Raw genomic sequence first — 24,036 nt, 5'->3', positions numbered from 1 at the left:
GATTAAAAAAGAACATATTAAATATGACATCAAGTTTGATCAGTTTTTTTTCCTCCTACTGGAAAAGGAACATTCTTCTCAAAGTAGATATGAACAGAAATCAAAGGGCACAAGATGGCTTTCTCTTTTTTGCTTGTTTTGATCTTCGACAACTAAATAATTGTTAATGTGCTCAAAATTATTATTTACAACCAGTATTTAATCCATTATTCTAAGCCATTCATTCAAAATAATAGTCCCAGTTTTGTTGTACTTGGGTCCTAGTTGAGATAATTTAAAGTAGGAAACAAAAAAAGAATTGAAGTTTAGACTAGAAAGGATATTTGCTACTGAATTCAGATCAAACTAATCATGATACCTGTGACATATAGCATCTTTCAATTATTTTAAATAGACACTTCAAAGAATTGACAGTTTCAAGAGTATAAGCACTTCATTAAGAAGTCCAAAACCAACTTTTCACATCTGAAACTGCTAACCTATTTCTTCCAATTTTACTATGAACTTTCAATTAACTCTATTTTATGGAGTGAATTTATTAACTTTTCAAAGAAAAAAATCTAGCATGGGCTCTTGGTATCACCAGATTGTGTTATCTTCTTTAAAACACGAAACTGACAGTTGAACCCAGCAGAGGTTTCCCACTCTAGCCTAAAACATTTTGGTGGAGGAATGGAAATTCACAAGGCAGAGAGTGAGAAATTCTGTGAACACAGTTATCTGAATACTCTCAATTTGTGGCTATTTGTCTTTTCTAGGCCAAAGTGCTGTTAGGAAAACTGGTTATAAATGAGGTCTTGAGCTCTGCTGGTGCCCCAGGAAAGAGAACTAGTGTGATACTTAGAACAGCAAGAAATCCCAAGAGCAAGGAACAGAAAGCAGAGATAGGGAAGAGCTTGGCAGTCAGTCAAATACCCCCAAAGAAAGTTAATTTTGGCGCTACATGAGTATTATGTGGGTTACTAAGCTCTATAGGACATCAAAAAGGAACTGAAGGGGATGGTTGAATCTTCCCTGCTCTTTAGACTGGGGGTGTGGGAGCACAGACTGGAGAGGGTAGCAGGATGGAGAGGTGAGATGCTTCTCAAAGGTATCTCTGAAGGCTGCCTGCTGCTTCCATTTCACAAAAGCCCACCAGGGTAGAGCCTCTTTTCCTTTGTACCAACTGTGAGATTCAGCCATTTAGTGCTCACAACCAGATCTGGGCCCCAAGGAAAGTACAAAGAAAAGAATCTATCTAAACAGCCCCAACAGCAAGAGGAGAGGAAGCCAGAAAAATCATCATTTAGGAAAACCTAAATAAAAAATAAGTATACTTCAAAGATTCAAATGTAGCATAAAACAAAACAAAACTCTAGGGAACTGAAATACACACCTTTTTGAGGTATAATTCACATATAACATTAGTTCCAGGTATAAAATATAATGATTCAATATTTGTAAATATTAAAAAATAATCACCACAATAAGTGTAGTTGACATCTGTCACCATAAACAGTTACAAATTATTTTGCTTTTCTTGTGATGAGAACTATTAAGATCTACACTCTTAGCAACTTTTCAATATGCAATACAGTATTAATAACTATAGTCACCATGCTTTACATCCCCAGGACTTATTTATATTACAACTGGAAGTTTGTACCTTTTGTCCCACTTCACCCATTTTACCCATTCCCCCCAACCCCTGGCGACCACTCTGTTCTCTGTATCTATAAGCTCACTCAGTGTTCTTTTGTGCTGTTTTGTTGTTGTTGTTATTTTCATTTCACATATAAGTGAGATCACATGGTAATTGTCCTTCTCTGACTTATTTCACTTAGTGTAAAGCCCTCAAGGTCCGTCCATGTTGTCACAAATGGCAAGATTTCCTCTTTTTAACGACTGAATACTATTCCTCTGAGTGTGTGTGTGTGTGTGTGTGCGCGCGCGTACATACCACATTTTCTTCACCCATTCATCCATTGATGGACACTTAGGTTATTTCCACGTTTGGCTACTGTAAATAATGCTGCCATTAACATGAGGTTGCATATATCTAAAATAATTTATTTCGTAAAAAACTCAGTTGATGAACTGAAGGAAAGGATGGTTACTGATAGGAGACACATTAGTAGCCTAGAAAATAATGTGCAAGACATATCGGAGAAAAAAACACGTAACACGCTAGATGAGGCCTGTGGAAAAAACCTTTTAAAATGGACAAAGTAGGTTAATGGGACCTTTTCAACCTTCTGTCCTTTCCTTTTTCACTGATTTGGAACTCATGTGGTACTGATGTTCAACAGCCATTTTGCAACCATGAGGGGACAGTATGAAGATAAAGAATGGTACAGAGAGAGATGGAAAAAATGTAGGTCTTTGCTCTATTGAGGTGTAGTATCAATATCAATCATGTTCTGCCTACTCCCAGATTTATTTTGTGTGAGACAAACTCCTGTGAATTCAAGCCACTGTTGGTCAGATTTTCTGTTACTCACAAACAAATCCATTCCTGTTATAGTACAGTTACAAGCAGTGGGAAAAGACATATTATTCAGTAAAAGACTTTGGTACAGTACAACTGGTTTTTCATTAGAAAAAAATCAGATATGTATTGCACCATACACTAAAATAAATTCCTAATGAAATCAAAACACTTAAAAATACGCAACCAAAAAAAGAAATAGCAGAAAACATGGAAGAATCTTGAACCGTGGTCATTTTTAAGTCTTTTGTCATTTACAGACAGTTCTGGGTATACTCTGATGCTTTTGCAAAAATGTTCCTATAAAAGGGTTTCATCTTCAAGGAATTCATGGAAAAGACTCTGACAAGTACAAGTTTCTGGTAACTGATCATACTGCCGAACTGAACAAATAAGCATTTTCAGAATTCTAATGGAAAACTGATGAATTCATACAAGTGCTAACAAAAGATCAAGATGAAAAAAAAAATTAACTACATGGGACTGAGTGAACTGATGAGGATGATTATAACTTTTGTGACTTTCTGTTTGAATAAAAAAAAAAACCCCACAAGGACTCAGAGGCAAAAAATATACAAATCAATTTTCACTGCAAAGTAAAGGAGCTGTTACAGTGGAGGATTACTGGACTGAATGTCAATATTATGACATAGTATGAGTGTGTTCTGTGTTTGGTAATTGCAATCATTGTTGCTTTTGTTGTGGTCATTCATTTACAATGCTTGGTGTCAGTTTATTTATCTCTTGTAAAAATAAAATACACTGTGTGTGTGCGTGTGGGTGAAAAAAAAAAATGAAAACGTGGAAGAGAGTACCTCCCATCAAGCCTCTTAGATAGCCTCATCCACCAGAGGGCAGACAGCAGAAGCAAGAAGAACTACAATCCTGCAGCCTGTGGAACAAAAACCACATTCACAGAAAGACAGACAAGATGAAAAGGCAGAGGGCTATGTACCAGATAAAGGAACAAGATAAAACCCCATAAAAACAACTAAATGAAGTGGAGATAGGCAACCTTCCAGAAAAGGAATTCAGAATAATGACAGTGAAGATGATCCAGGACCTTGGAAAAATAATGGAGGCAAAGATCGAAAAAATGCAAGAAATGTTTAACAGACACCTGGAAGAATTAAAGAACAAACAAACAGAGATGAACAACAAAATAACTGAAATGAAAACTACACTAGAAGGAATCAATAGCAGAATAACTGAGGCAGAAGAACAGATGAGTGACCTGGAAGACAGAATGGTGGAATTCACTGCTGCAGAACAGAATAAAGAAAGAAGAATGAAAAGAAATGAAGACAGCCTAAGAGACCTCTGGGACAACATTAAACGCAACAACATTCACATTATAGGGGTCCCAGAAGGAGAAGAGAGAAAGCACCTGAGAAAATATTTGAAGAGATTATAGTCGAAAACTTCCCAAACATGGGAAAGGAAATAGCCACCCAAGTCCAGGAAGCGCAGAGAGTCCCATACAGAACAAACCCAAGGAGAAACACGCCGAGACACATAGTAATCAAATTGGCAAAAATTAAATACAAAGAAAAATTATTGAAAGCAGCAAAGGAAAAACGACAAATAACATACAAGGGAACTCCCATAAGGTTAACAGCTGATTTCTCAGCAGAAACTCTACAAGCCAGAAGGGAGTGGCATGATATACTTAAAGTGATGAAAGGGAAGAAAATACAACCAAGATTACTCTACCCAGCAAGGATCTCATTCAGATTCGATGGAGAAATCAAAAGCTTTACAGACAAGCAAAAGCTAGGAGAATTCAGCACCACCAAACCAGCTCCACAACAAATGCTAAAGGAACTTCTCTAAGTGGGAAACGCAAGAGAAGAAAAGAACCTACAAAAACAAACCCAAAGCAATTAAGAAAATGGTCATAGGAACATACATATTGATAATTACCTTAAATGTGAATGGATTAAATGCTCCAACCAAAAGACACAGGCTTGCTGAATGGATACAAAAACAAGACCCATATATATGCTGTCTACAAGAGACCCACTTTAGACCTAGGGACACATACAGACTGAAAGTGAGGGGATGGAAAAAGATATTCCATGCAAATGGAAATCAAAAGAAAGCTGGAGTAGCTATACTCATATCAGATAAAATAGACTTTAAAATAAAGAATGTTACAAGAGACAAGGAAGGACACTACGTAATGATCAAGGGATCAATCCAAGAAGAAGATATAACAATTATAAATATATATGCACCCAACATAGGAGCACCTCAATACGTAAGGCAACTGCTAAGAGCTATAGAAGAGGAAATCGACAGTAACACAGTAATAGTGGGGGACTTTAACACCTCACTTACACAAATGGACAGATCATCCAAAATGAAAATAAATAAGGAAACAGAAGCTTTAAATGACACAATAGACCAGATGGATTTAATTGATATTTATAGGACATTCCATGCAAAAATAGCAGGTTACACTTTATTATCAAGTGCACACGGAACATTCTCCAGGATAGATCACACCTTGGGTCACAATTCAAGCCTCAGTAAATTTAAGAAAACTGAAATAATATCAAGCAACTTTTCTGACCACAACGCTATGAGATTAGAAATGAATTACAGGGGAAAAAACGTAAAAAGCACAAACACATGGAGGCTAAACAATATGTTACTAAATAACCAAGAGATCACTGAATAAATCAAAGAGGAAATCAAAAAATACCTAGAGAAAAATGACAATGAAAACACAACGATCCAAAACCTACGGGATGCAGCAAAAGCAGTTCTAAGAGGGTAGTTTATAGCTATACAAGACTACCTCAAGAAACAAGAAAAATCTCAAATAAACAATCTAACCTTACACCTAAAGGAACTAGAGAAAGAAGAACAAACAAAACCCAAAGTTAGCAGAAGGAAAGAAATCATAAAGATCAGAGCGGAAATAAATGAAATAGAAACAAAGAAAACAATAGCAAAGATCAATAAAACTAAAAGCTGGTTCTTTGAGAAGATAAACAAAATTGATAAGCCATTAGCCAGACTCATCAAGAACAAGAGGGAGAGGACTCAAATCAGTAAAATTAGAAATGAAAAAGGAGAAGTTACAACAGACACCGCAGAAATACAAAGCATCCTAAGAGACTACAAGCAACCCTATGCTAATAAAATGGACAAACTGGAAGAAATGGACAAATTCTTAGAAAGGTATAACCTTCCAAGACTGAACCAGGAAGAAACACAAAATATGAACAGACCAATCACAAGTAATGAAATTGAAACTGTGATTAAAAATCTTCCAACAAACAAAAGTCCAGGACCAGATGGCTTCAAAGGTGAATTCTATCAAACATTTAGAGAAGAGCTAACACCCATCCTTCTCAAACTCTTCCAAAAAATTGCAGAGGAAGGAACACTCCCAAACTCATTCTATGAGGCCACCATCACCCTGATACCAAAACCAGACAAAGATACTACAAAAAAAGAAAATTACAGACCAATATCAGTGATGAATATAGATGCAAAAATCCCCAACAAAATACTAGCAAACAGAATCCAACAGCACATTAAAAGGATCATACACCATGATCAAGTGGGATTTATCCCAGGGATGCAAGGATTCTTCAATATACGCAAATCAATCTATGTGATACACCATATTAACAAATTGAATGAAAACCATATGATCATCTCAGTAAATGCAGAAAAAGCTTTCGACAAAATTCAACACCCATTTATGATAAAAATTCTCCAGAAAGTGGGCATAGAGGGAAGCTACCTCAACAAAATAAAGGCCATATACGACAAACCCACAGCAAACATCATTCTCAATGGTGAAAAACTGAAAGCATTTCCTCTAAGATCAGGAATGAGACAAGGACATCCCCTCTCACCACTATTATTCAACATAGTTTTGGAAGTCCTAGCCACGGCAATCAGAGAAGAAAAAGAAATAAAAGGAATACAAATTGGAAAAGAAGAAGTAAAACTGTCACTGTTTGCAGATGACATGATACTATACATAGAGAATCCTAAAAATGCCACCAGAAAACTACTAGAGCTAATCAATGAATTTGGTAAAGTTGCAGGATACAAAATTAATGCAGAGAAATCTCTTGCATTCCTATACACTAATGATGAAAAATCTGAAAGAGAAATTATGGAAACACTCCCATTTACCATTGCAACAAAAAGAATAAAATACCTAGGAATAAACCTACCAAGGGAGACAAAAGACCTGTATGCAGAAAACTGTAAGACACTCATGAAAGAAACTATAAAGATGATAACAACAGATGGAGAGATATACCATGTTCTTGGATTGGAAGAATCAATATTGTGAAAATGACTACACTACCCAAAGCAATCTACAGAATCAATGCAATCCCTATCAAATTACCAATGGCATTTTTTACAGAACTAGAACAAATCATCTTAAAATCTGTATGGAGACACAAAAGACCCCGAATAGCCAAAGCAGTCTTGAGGGAAAAAAATGGAGCTGGAGGAATCAGACTCCCTGACTTCAGACTACACTACAAAGCTACAGTAATCAAGACAATATGGTACTGGCATAAAAACAGAAACATAGATCAATGGAACAACATAGAAAGCCTGGAGATAAACTCACGCACCTATGGTCAACTAATCTATGACAAAGGAGGCAAAGATATACAATGGAGAAAAGACAGTCTCTTCAATAAGTGGTGCTGGGAAAACTGGACAGCCACATGGAAAAGAATGAAATTAGAACACTCCCTAACACCATACACAAAAATAAACTCAAAATGGATTCGACACCTAAATGTAAGACCGGACACTATAAAACTCTTAGAGGAAAACATAGGAGGAACACTCTTTGACATAAATCACAGCAAGATCTCTTTTGATCCACCTCCTAGAGTAATGGAAATAAAAACAAAAATAAACAAGTGGGACCTAATGGAACTTCAAAGCTTTTGCACAGCAAAGGAAACCATAAACAAGACTAAAAGAGAACCCTCAGAATTGGAGAAATATTTGCAAACGAATCAACAGACAAAGGATTAATCTCCAAAATATATAAACAGCTCATGCAGCTCAATATTAAAGAAACAAACAACCCAATCCAAAAATGGGCAGAAGCCCTAAATAGACATTTCTCCAAAGAAGACATACAGATGGCCAAGAAGCACGTGAAAAGCTGCTCAACATCGCTAATTATTAGAGAAATGCAAATCAAAACTACAATGAGGTATCACCTCACACTGGTCAGAATGGGCATCATCAGAAAATCTACAAACAACAAATGCTGGAGAAGGTGTGGAGAAAAGGGAACCCTCTTGCACTGTTGGTGGGAATGTAAATTGATACAGCCACTATGGAGAACAGTATGGAGGTTCCTTTAAAACCTAAAAATAGAATTACCATATGATCCAGCAATCCCACTACTGGGCATATACCCCAAGAAAGCCATAATTCAAAAAGACACATGCACTTTATGACTTTAAGAAAAGTCATAGCTTTTCTTAAGCCCATCTTGAACTGAAGTAACCTGAATTCCAAGGAATGATAAGCCTTGCAAGAAAAGATGAGACATACAAACTTTGTCATCTGTGGCAGAACCAAGGAAGAAAAAGGTAAGGAGAAATCAGGCAAAATGTTAACAAACTGTCAAAGACCAAGTGTCAGTGTGGAATAACAAGGAATTTGCACTCGCTCCAAAGCTCTTTTTTGAGGTGACCACAGGTTTCAACCAGGTAATTAAAGCCTGGTTGAGGCTTTAGACAGAAGAAAACACAAAACCTTTATTAATGCAGGCCTACAGGGGATGATCCTCAATGCTGGGGGAAAGGTAAAAATCTCAGCTCACTTCTTCAAACCTTTCTCTCCTAAAAGCCAGAAACCTTAATCTGATGGGGGAGGATCAGTACACTGAGTCACCACTACGGCACAGCAAAGACCTACTACAGCTAGGAGAAGGGTAGAAGAAAAAATCCTTTAACTATGGGAGAGAGGGAGACAAAACACTGTCCTGGACCCTGAATCCTATACCAATACCAAACAGAGGTCTGCTGGCATTGGGAGATGGATAGGAAATTCCCACCCAAGGCCAACCACAGACACAGGCAAAGTTTAACTGCCATAGGAAGGAGGGTCAGGAAAGCTGAGAAGGTCCTTAAGTAGCTCCAGGTACAGAAGACTTGCTTAAGTTTTAGGCAGGACTAGGACAAAAGAGAATCCCCATGCCCTCATCGTAGCACCAGGCAACAAGCCACACCACTCAAGAGTGTAGAGCCGGAGTACTCTGTGGCATAGGAGTGCAGAGAGAGCTGAAAGCTGAGGGTGCAGCATAAACGCTGAGAAAAAATACCTCTGGTAGCCTAAGCACAAGGCAACAGCAGCCTACAACTAGAAAAATCTGAAGTCTGTGGTATACTAAAGATAATGATAGCAATAATAGAACACAAAGCTAGCTCATTTCCTAACCACACTGAAAATGTATACTGTTTTGTCCCTTTTAATTTTTATATCATGTGCAAATATTGTGATTAAAAGGAAAAACATTTTGGGAAAAGGAAAATCTCCCATATCTACTTCAAAAGGCAGTTTCTTGCCTTACTCTGATACTAGTTATAAATTTCTTCCTGTTATGTACACTTATACATGCCATGTAAAAAGAACAGTCTAGTTAATGATGGGCAGTAGGGTAATGAAAACTAGCATCCGTCACAAAGCAATAATTTCTTTTCTCAATATAGCTAAGAAAATGAAATAACAATAATAAAATGAAGACAATAATCAAGTAGCCTAAATGGCTTATTCACACTAATATTTAGGTTCTTTGAGGACAGTCTCATTATAATGCTTTGCATAAGAAATTTATTGATAAACTAATGAAAACATAAACCATATCAAATAAGTAACAGGTATAGAAAAGCAGAAAGAAACTTAGGGTAGGAAGAATATCAGGCAGAAATATACAAGAAGGATAACATAGAGCAAACAAAAAAGGTCCAGTAAGAAAGCAATTCCTCTAAGTATGTTCAGAAGAATAGAAGGGGAGAAATCTACAGCAAAATATAACATAATACAGCTAGTATTCATATGGTATGTGTTTTTCACATATATGATCTTGTACTATCCACACACTGTGGTGACTCTTAGTATGTATAAAGATGAGAAAAATAAGTTCTAAAGAACCTGTCCTACATCATAGAGCTACAGGGTTCTGGTTCTGGGATTGTAAAATCCATGCATTCTCTACTCTACAATGGAGCTTCACCTGGTTTACTCCAGTAACCTTGGAGGACAGAAAGGTTGTCTAGTGAATATTCTTCCATGGGAGGAACACTTTCTTTCTGCTCCCAAATGGAGAGACAAGAAACTAATGAAGAAGTCTATTTTGGAAGTTTTGGGAACACTGATGGGGGTGGGATAAAGGGTGTCAAGCTTCAGAGACAAGAGCCAACAACAAAAACTAGAAGACTGAGAGCCTCTGACTGGGAATAACAATCTTATAAGAGGTGCACTGCAAGGTAGAGCTCATGCAGCTAACAGAGGTAGAAGGCTAACTGCCTAATCCCTAAGCATTTGATATTTGGGAACCCAATGTGGTCACAAACTGTAGATATCTAAAGAGATAAAACACTCTCTAGGAATAAATCCAAGAGGCTTGATTTTTAACCCAGCTGATGGGCAATGTCACAAAAAAAAAGTTACCTATTTTTGGTGAAACATGGCTTTTGGTTCCCTAATTTCAATAGACTTACCCAAAGATATATACCACTATTGCTTAAAACAGTAATTTGCAAACACTTCTTTGAAGAAACTATACATCCACCCAAACATCTACCCGCCCATTTATCTATTCATACATTTATTAAGCAACAAATATGCTGTAGCACTACACCAGGTCCCTGGGCACATAAAGATGAGCAGAACAAGAGTCTTCTTCTAAGAATCTCTATTTTTTTTCCAGCTTTATTGAGATATAATTGATATATGACATTGTGTAAGCTTAAGGTATACAACATGTTGATTTAATACACATATATTGCAAACTGATTAACACCACTGCATTAGCTAACACTCCATCCCATCACATTGCTTTTTTTTTTTTTTTTTGGTGAGAACATTTAAGGTCTACTCTCTTAGCAAGTTTCAAGTATGTAATACGTACTACTGCTGTACATTAGATCACCAGAACTTATTCATCTTATAAATGGAAATTTATACTCTTTGACCAACTTCTCCCCATTTCTCCCATCCCCTAAAGAAACTCGATTTTAACTGAGAAGATGAACACGTAAAAAAATAGTAAGTGAATTAAATACAATGATAGGAACTTGACAAGCGTACGTAGTACTTAGAAAGGAGTGTCAATTCTCTGCAAAAGCAACTGGGAAGGGGAAACAGGGTCAACAGCATTCTAGGCAGTAGCATTAGCGAAGGCCTATAAACAAAGGTACAACAATGGGAGCACAGAGCTACCTTAAGTTTGGAATCTAAAACAGATTTTGTAACCAAGAAGAAAGATGGGGCTGGATCAAAAAAGGCTTAGGAAGCCAAACTTTATTCTAGAGGCAGCAGATGGTCACTGAAGGATTTTCATCAACAGCTATGAGTTTTAAAAAAATATTTCTGGTTCCAATATGAAAAATAGTCAGAGGAAAAGGTGAAAGAAATGGAGCAAAGGTGACTTACCACCACAGTCAATCCAAAAACAGAAGGGTGAGGGAAGAGACAGTTTAAGATAGTAACAATAATGATAGACAAAATGGCAGGTACGTGATAAATATTCAAATGTTAAAGAAATAAAATCTACTGAAGTAAGTGACTGATGGACAAAAATGACTTCTGTTTCTGGTGTGGTCGTCTGGGTGGGTTTATTCACAACAGGAAGCAAAGAATTCTTTTCCCCTGACTCCTGTAGGAGGCATAACTCTTTTGTTTAAGAATGCCTAATTAGGACTTCCCTGGTGGTGCAGTGATTAAGAATCCGCCTGCCAATGCAGGGGACATTGCAGGGGTTCGAGCCTGGTCCGGGAAGATCCCACATGCCGCAGAGCAACTAAGCCCGTGCGCCACAACTACTGAGCCTGTGTTCTAGAGCCCGAGAGCCACAACTACTGAGCCCATGCACTGCAACTACTGAAGCCCACGTGCCTAGAGCCCGTGCTCCACAACAAGAGAAGCCACCACAATGAGAAGTCCGCACACTGCAATGAAGAGTAGCCCCCACTCGCCACAACGAGAAAGCCTGCACAGCAACAAAGACCCAACGCAGCCAAAATTAAATAAATTAATTAAAAAAAAAGAATGTCCCATTAGAAGAGACTGACATCCTTTAATTCATAAATGATTGATACAGAATATCCTATTTCCAGACATCAGGCCACAGTGGTATCTACATTCAAAATAAATACAAAATTTCAGGAACACATCATCAACAGATACCAAAACCTTTAAGTGGCAAGTTGACATAAGCAGAATGTTAATAAAATGCCAAATTACTTGAGACTTGAAAAGGGAAAGGTACTTTTACAAAAATTCAATAGCTATCACCTTAAACAATGATCAATCTTAGCATCACTAATAAGTGGACGACCTGACATTATGAGCTAGCTACTGTGACAAAATATAAAGTACACAGCATCACCTACGAAATTATCTTGCCAAAAAATGTAAATGTAACCTAATGAAGTCATTAGACCTAACTTTCAGGTACAAAATACAGGAGATATAGGGATAAGTTAAATGATAGTATGAGGGGAAAAAAAAATTAGATAAATAAAAATGTGAGGTATTTTTTAAGACAACTAGGTTGTCATCAAAAGTTACTGTGATACAAATAAACAACAAAAAAATGTGGGGGAACTGTTTCGTATTTCAAAAAAGTCCTGAAAACACAACAATCAAATGCGATATGTAGGGACTTCCCTGGTGGCGCAGTGGTTAAGGATCCTCCTGCCAATGCAGGGGAAATGGGTTCGATCCCTGGGCTGAGAAGAACCCACATGCCGCAGAGCAACTAAGCCTGTGCGCCACGACTACTGAGCCTGCGCTCTAGAGCCTGTGCTCTGCAACAAGAGAAGCCACCGCAATGAGAAGCCTGTGCACCGCAACAAAGAGTAGTCCCCGCTCACTGCAACTAGAGAAAGCACAGGTGCAGCAACGAAAACCCAAAGCAGCCAAAAAATAAATTAATTAATTAAAAAAAAGGCAATATGTAAATCAGTGTGCTTTACTTCTCTGTTGTCTCTCTAATATCCTAGGTATGCTTCTACCAAGGGACCATTTGCCTTTGTTGTTTTCTCTTCCCCCGGATGTATGCATGGATGCTCCATCACCTCCTTCAAGTCTTTATTTAAGGCCACATTCTTACAGGGTTTTCCTGACCGTCCTATTTAAAATAATCCTTCTCTTCCCAATATCTTCATTCTTCTCTGTTTTATTATTCTGCATAGCATTTATCATTTGTCATACTACAATAGTTTGCCTATGTAAGTTATTCATTAGCTTTTCCCCCGAACTAAAATGTAAATTCCAGGAGGGCTGGGATTTTCGTTTGGTTTATTCAGTGCTCTATCCTCCATGCTTGGAATGGTTAACAGACAGTCAAGTATTTCTTGGTCAAATGAATGAATCACCACGAAAACAATACTGTCAAAATGGGCCTAAAATAATGGTAAAAGCATATCTAAATGATCCCTACAGATATTTTTTTTCCTTAATCATAAATCTTGACAATCTGTGTTTCTTTAGGCACAGACAGAAATGAGGAAAATAGGTAAAGTCAAACCAGCAATGGGACTACCAATATCACTCCTTTTAAATATGTCCTACTCCTAATTGACATCAATTATTTACATGAAGTGCTACCAAATGTCTGGCCTCTACTCTCAACCATGCATCTTCACAAACATTTCATGAAGAGTGGTAAATTAATGGGTTTATAAGAAAAAAATGTTTACAAAATTCAAGACATTGATTACCTCTGAGGTGAAGCATTTTAGTAGTATTAGTAATATTTCAGTTCTTAAGCAGGGCGGTGGGAGATTTACATGTATTACATGTTACATACATTCTTTTATGTGTAGCAAATGACATATAATTTTTTTAAGTGGGTGCATTAAAGTATTTGAAATTATCCACATTAACATCTTCGAGTTCCTGAAATCACTAGAAGATATCCCAAATTCTGGAGTACAATTATCTGAATTATCACAACGTTACAGTCCTTGTTTAACATCTGTTAATTTACATATCACAGTGATTAGTAGAGTTTTTCATTTTAATTTTTCCTCAGAAACTCAGAATGCATAATAACTGTGTGTCAGGGGAACAAAGAAAAGGATATACTTCTTATCTTTGGAAAGATCCAGTAGAAAACATTTTTATGAAACAAAACTGAGTGGCTTACATAAATTTTATCATTAAATATATCGTTCGAACTTCTAAAATAAGTTCTATTGTACATTTAAAATCAACCAAAAAATAACTATAAAGATTAATTATTTAGATAGATTATTTTGGCTGACTGCCATGATGCACTTAAAGAAAAATTGCTCTTTACTATCAGACCTCTGTGAATTAAGCCCAAACTAATTCCCAATTCTGGCAAAACCTCAGACTTTTTTAAAGTATCAGGAAATTCACTTGGCCCACAGAGACATATGTACACCAATTAAGAAACAATATAAAAATACATTTGGAAAGAACAATTTTACAAATCAATTCAACAAAAATGTCACTAAAATCTTATCTCTGTATCTCTAGCATTTATCTAGGACACTGTCTCATGTGCTTAGGAGGAAAACAATGTTTTTGGACATGGCTCATTTATTAGTATTAAATCCAATCTCCTTAGTCTAGTCTACAAGGCTATTATTCACTCTCTCCAGCTTTGTATCTTGCTGTTCCTTCTATACATCCAAAACTCCATCTTCTCTATAAGCTCCTTCCTGGTTTTACTGCTGAACTTTGATTTATCTTTGAAAATCTAATTTCACACCTAAATAATCTGTGAAGCACTCATACCTCAGATAACGAACTCATCCTTTGGGTTCTCAAAGGGTCTTATATTTCTTAACTACTGAACTTGTCAAGGTATTACTGCTATTAGTTTACAAAGTTCTTTCGTCATTTAGAACATGAACTCACTGTCTAGAGCTATAACTTTGTTGATCTCTAAATATATAGTTCCTACCTAAAAGCTGGACATACATTAAGTATTCAATAAATGTATACTGAACAAATAATAATAAAAATGAATCCCATATAAATAAGTTTGAAAGATTAAACAGTTCATTTATTTAACACTCGTTAAAATAGAAAGTGCAATAAATGTGCACCATTTATGTCACAGTAAAATAATGTTTTTGTAGGTATGTTTTAAAACTGAAGGATACAATGTTTGAAATTACCATGAGCTAATAATAACCTCAATATACAGTTGATCATGACTAATCCAGATGGGGAGTTAATCTACTCCCCACTGATACAAATGTTATTATTGAGTTATACTTGGGTTTATGACTATCTCATTTAAGCATTTCTCATAATAAGAGTAATGCCTCAGAAAAAATCTAAAAAGATTTAATATTAATCAACAGAATATAACTGGTCCTTTAAAAAATACTAGTTTAATTCCATAACTCAGTCAGTCCTAAGACACTGGCAATAAAAACCACCAGAAATTTATTATATGACTGAAGGTGTGAGTGGAAAGAGCACAACTGTTACTTGAGTACCCTTCCCCAGCTACTTCAGATTATACACTTAGAGTTATACACCAGGCAGAATACAGTAGTGGCTATCAGTATGAACTTAGGAGCTAGATGATCTGCGTACAATTCCTGGCTTTGCCATTTACTAGTTGTGTGACCTCAGGCAAGTTTCTTAACCCTTTTTGCCTCAATTTTCTCATCTGTGAAAAGGCGGTAACAATAATATAGAAGACATACCTCATAAAAATGTTGAGAATTACATATATGTAAAGTACTTATAATGGTGCCTGGCACATAGTAAATATGATATCTGTATTTGCTACTATTACTGTTCAACATATTTCCTCCTGGCTCCAATACATTACACTGCAAGCTTCACAGCTGTGATACTATTTCCTGTCTTACTCCTTTTCACATTACAAATTGGTTACAATTTCTTGAGTTTTCATTAGTTTTCTACATGATCACTCTTTTGCCTTGGCATTTTTCATATCCAACTTTGCTTCCTTTCTTTAATATTCTGTTTACCTTCCTCAACTTGGAGTAGTCTCCAAAGTGATACAGACAACACAAACTGAGAAGTGCACTGCAAAAAATATTAGAACTTCTATTTTTATCTAAAAATCAGAAACAAAATATTTAAACACAGAGAATAAGATTGGTATGCCCTCGCTAGGTTCATATTTCAGATTGTTCTGTCACAGATGGTATTTGATGTATCCCAGGAGAATAAGAATAGATCAGTGCTCTAAAGGACTGACATTAGAAATGGAACTCTACACTGGTTTGTTCATTTTGTAAGTTACTTATGACCACTGCAATAGATTTATGATTTATACTATTTATTTTAACTCTTCACAAAATAGAAATGCACAGATTTCTAGAGAAAACAGACACAAAAACGAATATCTGAATATGTAATCACAAGTGAATAACAGAAATGAGGAGGCACTGACACTTCTTGCACAAGCTGTTCTTAGACCACTGATGACGAGCTAATGACATTCGTCATTAGAAACTGACTTACTCATACATGCAATTAATTCTATAAATATATATATATGCTTCAACAAACACTAAACGTAATAAACAAGGACTACACACTCAGTCTACTGATAAAAGGATGAAAAGAAAATAAAACTTTATTTTTATTTATTAGGTATTTAGGAAATAAATTTAGTTCAGAACTAAAAAGTCTGCAACAATCGCCAGGCAGCAACTTCTTAAGCACTTTCCTTACAAGATAAGAACTCAAGCCTTTTGAGAAAAAGTATGGGGAAGAGGGAGACACGGACAGAATAATTTAACCTTTTCGTAAGTTTTCACTATTAGGAATTTAGGCTAAAAATGCTTTACTGATGGAATGTACAATCAAAAATATTTAGAGACTTTAATTTGGGACTAGAAGTAAATTCAGCTTTCCTCTACCACATTTTGGCATCTCTTTACATTTTCTCAGTTTGTACTATTTAACCATTTTTACATTTCATAATATTTTTAATCCTTTGATTAATAACGGCTCAAATGGATAAGCAAATGAAAAGTTCTATACTTAAGGTTAAATAAACAAATTCACAGAAGCACGTATGATTAGAAATGAGAAGAGAAAAAAAGCTACAAGATAAGTCATATCATTATAAAAGAGCACAATAAACAAAATTTCTATTTATAATTGTGGGCAGAGCAAAACAAAATAACACAGAGAAGAATGAAAGGCACTAAGTGAATACAGCTGACTCGTGAACAATACAGGTTTGAACTGTGCAAATCCATGCAAACTTTTTCAATAAATATATTGGGAAATTTTTTGTAGATTTGCGAAGATTTGAAAAAACTCGCAAACCACATAGCCTGCATAATAAAAAAAAATTAAGAAAAATAGGAATATCATGAATACCATTTATTTTATCACAACCATAAAATATACATAAGTTATAAAAAGTTAAAATGTATCAAAACTTACCCACACAAACACTTACAGACTGTCACATGGCGCCATTTGCAGTTGGGAGAAATGTAAACAAACGTAAAAATGCAATATTAAAACATAACTGTGTAAAATTAACTACAGTACATACTGTATTGCTGTCATAATTTTGTAGCCACTTCCCATTCCTATTTTTAGTGAGCACCGGCTTACAATGCTATGTGACACTAATCATCTCCATGTAAGCAGTTTATTTCTTCAGTAAATTGCATAATTGCAGTAAAAAGTGATCTCTTGAGGATCTTGCATATTTAACATCATATTTAGTGCAATACTGTAAACCTTAAATAATACCATGGGACCCACATGAAGTGCTACTAGTGATGATGAAAGTGCTCCCCCAAAGCACAGAAAAGTCATAACGTTCCAAGAAAAAGTCGAGTTGCTTGATATGTGCCATAGATTGAGGTCTGCAGCTGTGGCTGCCCACCATTTCAAAATAAATGAATCCAGCATAACGACCATTTTAAAAAGAAAAGAAAATTCGTGAAGTCATCACTGTAGCTACACCAGCAGGCATGAAAACCTTGCACTTTTCTGATATATCTTTTTATTGCATATTAAATCCAGTTCTTACGTTGGTGCTGGACTGCTTGAAGAAAGGCATACCTATAGACTCTAATATGAGTGGAGGAAATGCAGTCATTATATGAAAACTTAAAGCAAAAGCAAGGTAAAGGGTCTAAAGCTGGAGAATTTAATGCCTGCAAAGGATGGTTTGATAATTTTAGAAAAAGAGTTTGCTTTAAAAAATGTCAAGATAACGGGCAAAGAAAATTCTGCTGACCAAGAGGCAGCAGACAACTTCCAAGTCGCCATTAAGAAAATCATTGAGTAGAAAGGATATCTGCCTAAAAAGGTTTTTATTTTTTATATTTTTTATTGAAATATACTTGATTTCCAATGTTGTGTTAGTTTCAGGTGTACAGCAAAATGATTCCAGTATATATATTTATATATATGTAAATATACCTGCATTTATTATTTATATATATATTTGTTTCTTATTTTACATTCTCTTCCATTACAGGTTATTACAAGATATTGAGTATGGTTCCCTTTGCTATACACAAGGTCCTTCTTGGTTATCTATTTTATAAATAGTAGTGTGTATATTTTAATACCAAACCCCTAATTTATCCATCCCCCCTTTCCCTTTGGTAACCATAAGTTTGTTTTCTATGTCTGTGAGTCTATTTCTGTTTTGTACATAAGTTCATTTGTATCATTTTTTTTTAGGTTTCACATATAAGTGATATCATATGATATTTGTCTTTGGCTTACTTCACTTAGTATGATAATCTCTAGGTCCATCCATGTTGCTGCAAATGGCATTATTTCATTCTTTTTTATGGCTGAGTAATATTCCATCACACACACACACACACACACACACACACACACACACACACACACCCCACTCTTCTTGATCCATTCATTTGTCAGTGTACACTTACATAGCTTCCATGTCTTGGCTATTATAAATAGTGCTGCTGTGAACATTGGGGTGCATGTATCTTTTCAAATTATGTTTTCCTCTGGATATAATCCCAGGAGTGGGATTGCAGGATCATACGGTTTGCTCTATTTTTAGTTTTTTAAGGAACCTCCATACTGTTCTCCATAGTGGCTGTACCAATTTACATTACCACCAACAGTGTAGGAGGATTCCCTTTTCTCCATACCTTCTCCAGCATTTATTATTTATAGACTTTTTGATATTGGCCATTCTGACTGGTATGAGCTGATACCTTATTATAGTTCTGATTTGCATTTCTCTAATAATTAGCAATGTTGAGCATCTTGTCATGTGCCATGTGTATGTCTTCTTTGCAGACATGGCTTTTTACATCTTCTGCCCATTTTTTGATTTGGTTGTTTTGTTTTTTTGAACTTGAGCTGTATGAAATCTTTGTATATTTTGAGGATTAATCCCTTGTCAGTTGCATCATTTGCAATTTTCTACCATTCTGTAGGTTGTCTTTTTGTTTTGTTTATGGTTTCCCTTGCTGTGTAAAAGCTTTTAAGTTTAATTAGGTCCCAGTTTTTAATTTTTGTTTTTATTTCCATGACTCTAGGAGATGGATCCAAAAAGATATTGCTATGATTTATGTCAAAGAGTGTTCCGCCTATGTTTTCATCTAGGAGCTTTATAGTATCCAGTCTTACATTTTGGTCTTTTATTTTTTTTAATTTATCTATTTTATTTTTGGCTGCATTGGGTCTTCATTGCTGCATGTGGGCTTTCTCTAGTTGTGGTGAGAGGGGGCTACTCTTCGCTGCGGTGCACAGGCTTCTCATTGTGGTGGCTTCTCTTGTTGCGGAGCATGGGCTGTAGGCGTGTGGGCTTCAGTAGTTGTGGCTCTCGGGCTCTAAAGTGCAGGCTCAGTAGTTGTGGCACACAGGCTTCGTTGCTCCACGGCATGTGGGATCTTCCCAGACCAGAGCTCCAACCTGTGTCCCCTGCATTGGCAGGAGGATTCTTAACCACCAGGGAAGTCCTACATTTTGGTCTTTAATCCACTTTGAGTTTATTTTTGTGTATGGTGTTAAAGAATGATCTAATTTTATTTATTTACATATAACTGTCCAGTTTTCCCAGCACCACTTACTGAAGAGACTGTCCTTTCTCCACTGTATATTCTTGCATCCTTTCTCATAGATTAATTGACCATAGGTGCGTGGTTTTATTTTTGGTCTTTCTATCGTGTTCCATTGACCTGTATGTCTCTTTTTCTGCGAGTACCATACTGTTTTGGTAACTGTAGCTTTGTAGTATAATATGAAGACAGGGAACCTGATTTCTCCAGCTCTGGTGTTCTTTCTCAAGATTGCTTTGGCTATTTGGGGTCTTCTGTGTTTCCATACAAATTAAAAAATTTTTTATTCTAGTTCTGTGAAAAATGCCATTGGTAACTTAATAGGAATTGCACTGAATCTGCAGATGGCCTTGGGCAAATAGTCATTTTGACAATGTTGATTCCTCCAATCCAAAAACATGATATAGCTTTCCATCTGTTTGTGTCATCTTTGATTTCTTCCATCAGAGTTTTATAGTTTTTGGAGTACAGGTCATTTGCTTCCTTTTCTAGGTTTATTCCTAGGCTTTTTGTTTTTTGGTTTCTTGGGGTTTTTTTGATGCAATGGTAAATGGGATTGTGCTTTAATTTCTTTCTAAATTTTCATTGTTAACGTACAGAAATACAATAGATTTCTGTGTATTAATTTTGTATACTGCAACTTTACCAAGTTCATTGATGAGCGCTAATAGATTTCTGGTTATGTCTTTAGGATTTTCTATGTATAGTATCATGTGATCTGCAAGCAGTTACAGTTTTACATCTTCTTTTCCAAGTTGGATTACTTTTATTTCTTTTTCTTCTCTGATTACCTTGGCTACGACTTCAAAACTATGCTGAATAAAAGTGGCAAGAGTGGACATCCTTCTCCTGTTCCTGATCTTAGAGGAAAAGCTTTCAGCTTTTCATCACTGAGTATGACAGTAGCTATGCGTTTGTCATATATGGAGTTTATTATGTTGAGGTATGTTCCCTCTCTGCTCACTTTTTGGAGAGTTTTTATCATAAATGGATGTTGAATTTTATCAAAAGCTTTTTCTGCATCTATTGAGATGATCATATAGTTTTTACTGTTCAATTTGTTAATGTGGTGTACCACACTGATTGACTTGCAGATACAGGAACATCCTTGCATCTCTGGGATAAATCCCACTTGATCATGGTGTATGATCTTTTTAATGTATTGTTGGATTCAGTTTGCTTGTATTTTCTTGAGGAATTTTGTGTCTGTGTTCATCAGTGATATAGGCCTGCAGATTTTTTTGTCGCATCTTTGTCTGGCATCAAGCTGATGGTGGCCTCATAGGATGAGCCTGTAAGTATTCCTTCCTCTGCAATTTTTGGAAATAGTTTCAAAAGGATAGGTGTTAACTCTCCTTTAAGTGTCTGATAGAATTTGCCTGTGAAGTTATCTGGTCCTAGACTTTTGTTTATTGGGAATTTTTAAATCACAGATTCAATTTCAGTACTTGTAATTGGTCTGTTCCTATTTTCTGTTTCTTCCTGGTTCAGGCTTGGGAGATTGTACCTTTCTAAGAATTTGTCCATTTCTTCTAGGTTGCCCAGTTCTTTGGCATATAGTTGCTTGTAGTAGTCTCTTATGGTCCTTTATTTCTATGGTGTCAGTTGTAACTTCTCCTTTTTAATTTCTAATTTTATTGATCTGGGCCCTCTCCCTTTTTTTCTTGATGAGTTTGGCTAAAGTTTTATCAATTTTTAAAAATATTTTCAAGGAATCAGCTTTTAGTTTTGTTGATCCTTTCTATTGTTTTTATAGTCTCTATTTCATTTATTTCTGCTCTGACCTTTATACTTACTTTCCTTCTACTAACTTTGGGTTTGTTTGTTCTTCTTCCTCTGGTTGCTTTAGGTGTAAAGTCAGGTTGTTTATTTGAGATTGTTCTCGTTTCCTGAGGTAAGTTTGTATAGCTATAAACTTCCCTCTTAAAACTGCTTTTGCTGTGTCCCGTAAGTTTTGCATTGTCCTGTTTTTGTTTTCATTTGTCTTTAGGTATATTTTCTGATTTCCTCCTTGATTTCTTCAGTGATCCATTGCTTGCTTACTACAATATGTTTAACCTCCACACGTTTGTGTTTTTTGCAGTTCTTTTTCTTGTAGTTGGTTTCTAGCCTCATCGTGTTATGGACAGAAAAGATGCTTGATAAAACTACAATTTTCTTAAATTTACTGAGGCTTGCTTTGTGGCCCAGCATGTGACCTACCCTGGTGAATGTTCCATGTACACTTGAAAAAAAAGTGTATTCTGCTGCTTTTGGATGGAATGCTTTATGAATTTCAATCAAATCCATGTGGTCTAAGGTGTCATTTAAGGCCTGTGTTTCTTTTTTTTTTTTTTTTTTTCACACACACACTGTATTTTATTTTTACAAGAGATAAATCGACTGACACCAAGCATTGTACATGGATGACCACAACAAAAGCAACAATGATTGCAATTACCAAACATGAAACACACTCATACTATGTCATAGTATTGACATTCAGTCCAGTAATCCTCCACTGTAACAGCTCCTTTACTTTGCAGTGAAAATTGATTTGTATATTCTTTGCCTCTGAGTCCTTGTGGAATTTTTTTTTTTTTTTTTTTTTTTTTTAAATTCAGACAGAAAGTCACAAAAATTATACTCATCCTCATCAGTTCACTCAGTCCCATGTAATTAATTTTTTTTTTTCGTCTTGATCTTTTGTTAGCACTTTTATGAGTTCATCAGTTTTTCATTAGAGTTCTGAAAATGCTTATTCATTCAGTTCAGCAGTACAGTCCGTTACCAGAAACCTGTACTTGTCAGAGTCTTTTCCATGTATTTCTTGAAGATGAAACCCTTTTATAGGAACATATTTGCAAAATCATCAGAGTACACCCAGAACTGTCTGTAAATGACAAAAGACTTAACAATGACCACGGTTAAAGATTTGATGACAGTTCATAATAATGCAGTTGACAAGAAAATTAGTTATTTCTGAGATATACATTTTAAAGTAATAACTAGGATTATTACTTATAACATTATACCAGAACATATAAGATTTTTAGAAATTTCATGTAATGTCTGAAGGCCTGTGTTTCTTTACTGATTTTCTGTCAGGATAATCTGTCCACTGACGTTAGTGGGGTATTAGAGGACACCACTATTATTGTGTTACTCTCAATTTTTCCTTTTATGTCTGTTAACATTTGCCTTATACATTGAGGTGCTCTTATTTTGGGTGCATATATTTACAATTGTTATATCATCTTGGACTGATCCTCTGATCATTATGTGGTATCCTTGTTTGTCTCTTGTGACAGTCTTTATTTTAAGGTCTATTTTGTCTGATATGAGTATTGCTACTCCATCTTTCTTTTGATTTCCATTTCCATGGAATACCTTTTTCCATCCCCTCACTTTCAATCTGTATGTACCTATAGATCTGATGTGGTTGTCTTCTTGGCAGCATATATATGGGTCTTGTTTTTGTATCCATTCAGCCAGCCTATGTCTTTTGGTTGGAGCATTTAATCCATTTACCTTTAAGGCAAATACCCATATGTATGTTCTTATTGCCATTTTGTAGTTGTTTCAGATCTGTTTTTGTAAGTTTTTTTCTCCTTTTGTCTTTTGTTCTCCTCTCTTGTGATTTGACGACTTTCTTTAGTATTGTGTTTGGATTCCTTCTTCTTATTTCTGTGTATTATCTACTATAGATTTTTGGTTTACCATGAGACTTTGATATAGCAATCTATACATATAATGATTGTTTTAAGTTGTCAATCTCTTAACTTCTAATGCATTTGAAATATCCTGCATTTACACTCTCCTCCTTTCACAATTATTGGTTTAGATATCATATTTGTGTGTGTGTATGATTTCCTACCTTTACTGTATGCCTTTATTGGTGAGCTTTCCCATTTCATAATTTACTTTCTTCTACTTGTGGACTGTTCTTTTCTGCCTAGAGAAGTTGATTAGCATTTGTTGTAAATCTGGTTTGATGGTGCTGAATTCTCTTAGCTTTTGCTTGTCTGTAAAGCTTTTGATTTCTTCATTGAATCTGAACAAGAGCCTTTCTGGGTAGCATATTCTTGGTTGTAGGTTTTTCCTGTTCATCACTTTAAATATATTATGCCACTCCCTTCTGGTCTGCAGAGTTTCTGCTGAAAAATCAGCTGATAACCTTATGGGGGTTCCCTTGTGTGTGACTTGTTGCTTTCCCCTCATTGTTTTTTAATATTTTCTTTTATCTTTAATTTTTGTCAATTTGATACAATGTATCTCGGTTGTGTTCCTCCTTGGATTGATCCTGTATGG

At 35.7% G+C, this 24,036-nt stretch overlaps 1 protein-coding gene across 3 annotated transcripts in view; it reads right to left on the bottom strand.

The window, feature by feature from the left end:
- Nucleotides 1–24,036, bottom strand: part of STAG1 (STAG1 cohesin complex component) — a 433,060-nt gene that overhangs the window by 166,047 nt on the left and 242,977 nt on the right. The window lies entirely within an intron of this gene.

This window comes from Balaenoptera ricei, chromosome 4, assembly GCF_028023285.1.
Source record: "Balaenoptera ricei isolate mBalRic1 chromosome 4, mBalRic1.hap2, whole genome shotgun sequence".
NCBI classification, from domain to species: domain Eukaryota; kingdom Metazoa; phylum Chordata; class Mammalia; order Artiodactyla; family Balaenopteridae; genus Balaenoptera; species Balaenoptera ricei.
Note: the sequence above shows the minus strand (reverse complement) of the source record. Positions and strands in the feature narration are given on the sequence as shown.